Source organism: Chiloscyllium plagiosum, chromosome 23 (genome assembly GCF_004010195.1).
Source record: "Chiloscyllium plagiosum isolate BGI_BamShark_2017 chromosome 23, ASM401019v2, whole genome shotgun sequence".
Classification (NCBI taxonomy): Eukaryota; Metazoa; Chordata; class Chondrichthyes; order Orectolobiformes; family Hemiscylliidae; genus Chiloscyllium; species Chiloscyllium plagiosum.
This window is the reverse complement of record NC_057732.1, coordinates 47962680-47969159: the sequence shown is the minus strand read 5'-3', so window position 1 is coordinate 47969159 and position 6480 is coordinate 47962680.

Here is a 6480-nt window from a genome sequence, read left to right as displayed (position 1 = left end):
ATGGATGAAGGGACAGATGAAATGTTTGCCAAATTTGCTGATGGTGTGAAGATAGGTAGGAAAGCAAGTTGCGATGTGAATATAAGAAGTCACAAAAATCTATAAATAAAGTGAATAGGAAAGATTTGGCAAATGGAGTATAATGTGGGAAAAGATGACATTGTCTATTTTGGCAAAAAGAATAAAAAAGAAGCATATTATCTAAATGGTGACAAATTACAGAGCTCTGTAGTGCCGGGGACCTAGGTGTACTAGTCTACAAATCTCAAAAGGTTAGTTTTCAGGTACAGGAAGTGTTTTACTTTATTTATGCACAAGATATCGGCATCACTGGCTGACCCATCATTAGGCCTTGAGAAGGCACTGGTGACCTGACTTCTAATGTAATTGGAATTCATATGGTGCAGTTGACCCACAGAATTGCTGTAGAGGAAGTTCCAAAATTTGGAAAGGAATTGTGATCCGCTTCCAAGTCAGGATGGTGAGTGTCTTAGAAGGGAATTTGCAAGTAGTCATGTTCCCAAGTATCTGCTGTCTTTGTCTTTCTAGATGGTAGTCATTAGCACTTGGAAGGTGGTAACTAAGGAAGCTTGGTGAATTTCTGAAGTGCTTTGTGTCGCTGCTACATACTGCTGCGACTGAGTTACAATAATGGAGGGAATGGATGTTTTTGGATGTAATGCCAATCGAGTAGCTGCTTTGTCCTAGATGGTGTCAAACTACTTAAGTTATGTTGGATCTACCCTTATCCAGGCATCAGGGTTGGGGATTCAGGAGGTGAGTTACTCAGTATTGGATTCCTAGCCTCTGACCTGCTCTTGTAGTCACAATATTTACATAGCTCATCCAGTTCAGTTTCTGGTGAGTGGCAACACCCAGGGTGTTGATGGAAAAGTTGACTTACAAGAATATTGTCACTTATTATGAGCCAAGGACTGAAAAATGAGAATAGATGAATGTTTAATGCCTAGAATGGACATGGGCAGCATGAAGGCACGGTGGTTAGCATTGCTGCCTCATAGTGCTAGGGACCCGGGTTCAATTCCACCCTCAGGTGACTGTGTTCTCCCTGCGTCTGTGTGGGTTTCCTCCAGGTGCTCTGGTTTCTTCCCATAGTACAAAGATGTGCAGGTTTGGTGGATTGGCTGTACTAAATTGCCCTAGGTGGATTAGCCATGGGAATTGCAGGGTTATCCCAAGACTGCATTCCTCTGCCAGCACCTCACATCCTCAACTCTTCAGATTTCAAAACATTACTTCCTCCTATAATGGTTTGCTGATTCATTGGTTTCCATTCTGAGGAAGGGTCACTCAATCTGAAACGTGGGTCTAGGTGGGTTGGTGTGGACCTGATGGTGTGTTTCCACACAGTAGGGATTCTATGATTCTACAATTGACCAAAGTGACTCTTTCCTGGCTGTAAAACCTCTATGGTTCCAGGAGTTGAATAGACAGTTTGCGTACTACACTTCCAGTTTTATAAAGGGCACCAATGAGACTACAGCTAATCATTAAGCATGGTATTGGTCAACTTATTTTAAAGAAGGACATAAAGGTTGCAAACAGTTCAGAGAAAGTTTATTAGACTAATATCTAGAACTTGGGTTTTTCTGTTGAGGGAACTTTGGATGGGCAAGACTGATACCAGAAGATTAGGATGTGACTTGATTGAAATACATAAGGTCCTGAGGGGTCTTTTCAGGAGAGATGTGGAGAGGCTGTTTCATTCAATGGCAGAGCCAAGCACTGAGGATTACTGTTTTAAAATAAGAGGTTACCCATTGAAAACCGAGATGAGGTAAATTTTTCTCATGGAAGGTCATGACTCTTTCGAACTTGATTCATGAAAAAGCAGTAGAAGCAGATTCCTCAATATTTTTACTGCAGAGTTAAATTGAAGGGGGTGAAATGTCTTCAGGTTTCGGTGAGAATGTGGATTCAAGGTTACAATCAAATCTTCTGTGGAACACCACCGCCTGCAGCATCTCCTCATGCACCATCCTAACATGAATCGGAAAGTGTGGAGCTGGAAAAGCACAGCAGGTCAGGCAGCATCCGAGAAGCAGGAGAATCGATGTTTCAGGCATATGCCGTTCATCAGAAATGTCCTAATCAAAGGGCTTATGCCTGAAACGTCGATTCTCCTGCTTCTCAGATGCTGCCTAACCTGCTGTGCTCTTCCTGCTCTATACGTTTCGACTTTGATCTGCAGTGCTCACTTTCTTCCACATGGAATGGGATCGCAGTTCCTTCACTGTCAGTGGGTCAAACTCATACAACTCTCTTTTAATTAACACGCCATATGGACTGCACTTCATTAAAGGTAGCACACCATTATCTTCTCAAAATAGTTAGGGATGGGCAATAAATGTGGGTGTGCGATTCTTACATGACATGAAAGAACAAAAACAACCAATGAACCAACAAAACCAAAACCAAAAGAACAGCCGATGTTGTAAATCAGTAGTCAAAACAGAAATTGTTGGAAAAGCACAGCAGATCTGGTAGCATTTGTGGAGAGAAATCAGAGTTAACGATCCAGGTTGAGTGACCCTTCTTCAGAATGGAAGTCAATAAACCAACAAGCCATTAAAAGAAGAGGTAATGTTTTGAAATCTGAGGAATTGAGGATGTGAGGAGCAGGCAGAGGAGTGGAGTCTTAGGATAGATCAGCCATGACCTTATTGAATGGTGGGGCATACCTTCTATTTTTTATGATCTTATGAACTGCCAGCCAACATGAACTAAATATAAAACAATAACAACAGCTATTTCCAAGTTTGCTATAAAATGTATCATAAACTAAACAATGCTGCAAATACTCTCAGTATGATCAGGCCATATAGTAGCGCCTTGACATACGAACAACCTCGTTCACGAACAAATCGGTTTACGAACAGGATTGTATGTAAAATTTTGCTTTAACGTACGTACGAAATTCAAGGTATGAACGAAGGGTACGAATGCAAAAAGCCTGTGTGCGACCACGTGGTTTCATTGTTCTGCTTTGCTACGCACTTGTTGAACGCAAAAGCTCTTGGGCCCCGCGTGATCTCATTTGGCATGTGCGCTGTGAACAGCCGTCCAAGCATTCTTACGCTATCCGAACAATGGGAAAAATTGATTCAGTTCGCGAATTTTTCGGTTCGTGAACCGGGTCCCGGAACGGATTAAGTTCGTAAGTCGAGTCACGACTGTATTTGTTTCTGCTTTGTTTTAATGTATTCTTTCATGGATGTGGGTGTAGTTGCCTATCCCTAATTGCCTTTGAATGGAATGGCTTTTTCGTGTTATTTCAGAGGGTATTTAAGAGTTGCTGGGCTGTGGAATCACATGAAAGCAGATTTCCTCCCTTGAAGGATATTAGTTTCGTGGTCAGATATACCACAACTAACTTTATATGTGAATTGAATTTAAATTTCATCAGCTGTGATAGTCAAATTTGAACTCATGTCCACAGAGCATTAGCCTGTGTCTTCTCTACATTACAGAGACCAAACAAAACTTGGCAACCACTTCAGGGAACATCTACGGTCTGTATATTCCAACCAACCCCATCTTCTAGTTACCAGCCATTTCAACTCCCCCTCCCACTCCCCCAATGACTTGTCCATTGTGGGCCTCCTCCATATAAGAATGAGGTCACACGAAAACTGGAGGAAGAACACCTCATCTTCTGCCTCGGGAGCTTACAACCATACAAACTTAACTTAGAATTCACCAGCTTCGAAATCTCCCCATCCCTCACCTCATCCCAGACCCATCCCTCCCTCAACTCCTGGCCCCCTTGATATGACCCTACTTGTCCATCTTCCTTCCCATCTATCTGCTCCACCCTTCCCACTAACCAATCACAGCCACTACCTATCTGCATCCACCTATGCATCTAACACTATGGGCAATTTAGTTTTGCCAATTCACCTGACCTGCATATCTTTGGACTGGGGGAGGAAACCGGAGCAAACCCACCCAGACACAGGGAGAATGTGCAAACTCCACACAGACAGTCACCCGAGGCTAGAATCGAACCTGGGACCCTGGTGCAGTAAGGCAGCACTGCTAACCACCTAGCCACCGTGCCACCCTCAACATCAAACAGGGGAGCCTTACCTCCCTTTCTCCCAGCCCCAAAGCCCTCCCTCTATTTATTTCTCAGTCCCCTTCTCCCTCCCCAGTCCTGATGAAAGGTTCTGACCTGAAACATCAACTCTGTTGTTCCTCTGATGCTGCTTGATCTGCTGTGCTCCACACTTTATCGACTCTCTCTTAATTTTCTGCTCAATCACAGCATCACTTCATCACCGACCCCCTTCTTCATGACAAAGTAAGATCTGGTAGATATTACATAGAAAGTTGCAAATCACTTAATCAGGCGAATTTGCAATGTTTACCTCCAATTGAATTAACTTCACAAGTGAAAGCAAAACAAACAATTTAATTCTTTTGATTTTGCACCTTACCACTACCCATAACATATATTGTTACAAATAAAACCATTTCCCAGCTGTTGGATTAGTGGAACGAAATGGTGATTCCCCATGTTTGGGATGAAGTGTAGGGAGAGACAGAAAAACCTCACCTGTTACAGACCAATTAATTCAACAATGGTTGTCCCAGGAACTGACAGCCAATCAGAAACTGCCAGCTTCTTGTTCTTAAGAGCTGCTGGTCAAGTCTTGCTCTTCAAGGGATTCAAGGGTTAACTCTTTATTCTACTCTAGGAGTGTGAGTCATGAGTGAAGGAAGTCAGGGATATCTGTAGCAAGGACTGGAGGGTGGATTTCAAAGGCTCCCCTGTTTGATGTTGAGGGCGACACGGTGGCTAGGTGGTTAGCAGTGCTGCCTTACTGCACCAGGGTCCCAGGTTTGATTCTAGCCTCGGGTGACTGTCTGTGTGGAGTTTGCACATTCTCCCTGTGTCTGGGTGGGTTTGCTCCGGTTTCCTCCCCCAGTCCAAAGATGTGCAGGTCAGGTGAATTGGCAAAGCTAAATTGCCCATAGTGTTAGATGCATTAGTCAGAGGGAAATGGATCTGGGTTGGTTACTCTTCGGAGTGTCGGTGTGGACTTGTTGGGCCGAAGGGCCTGTTTCCACACTGTAGGGAATCTAATCTTATGATCACAGCTATGTAATATCTGTGGACGACCATTTGTAGGCAATTTTCAGATAATTTATTGAGCTTGATAAGAAGCAATGGGTTAGATACAATGCATGATTTAAACAAAGAATGTAACAGGAGGGAACACTTTATCAATCCTGAAGCTGTTCTGTAAAATAAAGAAATGAGTCAAAGAATGAAGAAGTGAAAATAAAGAATAAATGAATTTAGAAAAACAGAGTAGAAGAGCCTTTACAATTTGGAGTGGTGGGATATGTTTTATTTTATTCATTCACAGGATGAGGGTGTCACTGGTTAGGCCAGCATTTATTGCTCATCCCTAATTGCCCAGAGGGCAGTAAAGAATCAACCAAATTACTGTGGGTCTGGAGTTACATATAGACCAGACCAAGTAAGGATGACAAGTTTGTTTGCTAAAGGATATTAGTGAACCAGATTGGCTTTTCCTGACAATGGATTTCTAATAGTTAGATTACTTACAGTGTGGAAACAGGCCCTTCGGCCCAACAAGTCCACACCGACCCTCCGAAGAGCAACCCACCCAACCTATTCCCCTACATTCGCCCCTTCACCTAACACTACGGGCAATTTAGCATGGCCAATTCACCTGGCCTGCATATTTTTGGACTGTGGGAGGAAACCCATACAGGCTCAGGGAGAATGTGCAAACTGCACACAGGCAGTTGCCTGAGGCGGGAATTGAGCCCGGGTCTCTGGCGCTGTGAGGCAGCAGTGCTAACCACTGTGTCACCGTGCTGACTTTTAATTCCAGATATTCATTGAATTTAAATTCCACATTTGGTGTAGCAGGATTTGAACCTGGGTCAAATTAAATGGGTCCCTGGATTAACAGAGGGAGGATTAACAGTCTACCACTAGGCGATCACCTCCCCATTTTGGGGAGTTGCCATCTTTTGAGGTCTCCTTATCTTGTCCCAAGAAAATGAACTCTCCTTCTCCTGGATCCTCCCTCACTTCGTCACTTCCTACTCACCATATATTTTATCTGAGAGACTGGTAATCTGTTTGATGTCAATCACCTGTCTGAACATATTTAACCAACAACCACGGACAGCTACTCTTGATGCCTGGATGACCACTGTTCCCTTGCCTGCTTCAGCTATAGGTTAGTTTACCATCCATTCTAAGAACAAAACTTTGTTTTCCCCAATATGCTTCATTGATAACAGGGTACATAGAGCATCAATGTTCATTCATGACCTCTGTGATTCGTATGACCTTTCATTTCATTTATATGTGTTTGAAATCTGGAAAGACGACCACTGCCGTACAGTGGTTAAATGACATCTCAGGTTACTCAGTAAATGCTCAGAATATTCAGTTTTAAAGTGATTGTGATT